This window comes from Anas acuta, chromosome 10, assembly GCF_963932015.1.
Source record: "Anas acuta chromosome 10, bAnaAcu1.1, whole genome shotgun sequence".
Taxonomy (NCBI): Eukaryota; Metazoa; Chordata; class Aves; order Anseriformes; family Anatidae; genus Anas; species Anas acuta.
This window is the reverse complement of record NC_088988.1, coordinates 5,135,854-5,137,190: the sequence shown is the minus strand read 5'-3', so window position 1 is coordinate 5,137,190 and position 1,337 is coordinate 5,135,854.

Sequence of the window (1,337 nt, the reverse complement as noted above, 5' to 3'; positions counted from 1 at the left end):
CTTCCAGAAGCTTCTTCGTAAGCCACCAGAAGATATTTTTTTCGATTCCGTTTACAGATAAATTGTTTCTCTTTTCTATCTTGGTAATGCTGTGTAGGGATAAGCGTTCAGGCACCGGTCAGGGCGAAGGCTGGGTGTGAGGCGTTCGGTCCCACAGCAGCAGCGTGGCCAGCACACTGCCAGGTTTTGCACCTCGAGCTCCTGACCAAAGCTGCTGCACGGTGAGGGGCTGGAATGAGGGGAGGGAGGCCCTCAATATTTGTGGGACTTAACAGTGAAAATCAGGATCCACTGGTGCAAACAAATCTTCGTGGGTGCTGTGCCCACAGCACTGGGTTCTGGAAACACCGGCAGCACTGCCCTGGGCACCCATCCTCTTTCCTCAGCCGCTGAGGTGCTGGATCCCTTCCCAGAGCCCCCCAGACCCCAGTGTCCACGTGGACGCGGTCACTCGTGTTAATTGTTAATTGCAGGGGACAGATGGTGGTGTTGAACCCCAAAGCAGATGCCCCCAGGTATGGCTGTATTTCTCATGCTGAAAAAATGGCTGATGGGTTTGTAGCAAAGATTCAAGTTTTAAAATTTTGAACCCTGTTTCATACATTCATGCATATTTAGAAAAAGGCTAAGAGAAAGTGTCATGCATTAATGGAAATAACAGCCTACTCACAGATTTTATAAAGCAAGCATTTTGTGTTAAAATCCACATGATACCTTGTAAAGGTCTGTCATGCTTGTTTCAGTAGGATTGTTCCATAAAGCTGCTCGTGGCCAGGTTGGCAGGGTAGTCCTGAAGTTGCACCAAAGAATTAGAGGTGACAAGAACTGAATCCGTAATTGTGGTTTGCATCCCAAGAAACATTTCCAGTTTTATTTCTGTTAACAGGCTAATTGGAGTTGTTATGCTAAGGTATCAGGGCAGGAGCTTGCCTTTTGCAAAACAAAACGTTCCAGATTTTTCAGAATAATTCCAGAAAGTGGCAGATTTCACAAAGCTAGCTATGTTTAGTCAGTCAGATTGAGGAAAAGTAATATCTTTGCATAGAAGTAGAGAGGTATCAATAAAAAACATTGAAATTGCAGAGTATGTTGACTTCTGCCTTCAAAGAGCTATTTTGGGTGTTAGTAGCAGGGAACAGCATTTTCCTTTTTTAACTTTCTTTTTCAGGAGTTTGGCTGAATACAGGTTGTGCTGGTGCCAAATCTGGGTGCTGGCTTTCCAGGATTTAGGCACGTTTGTGTTTGCAGGTGAGAGACTTCTACAAAGATGACTTCTGAGAGTGGCAGAACGAACGCTGGTGTCATACTCCTGTTATGATGGGTTGTAGGATCAGGCC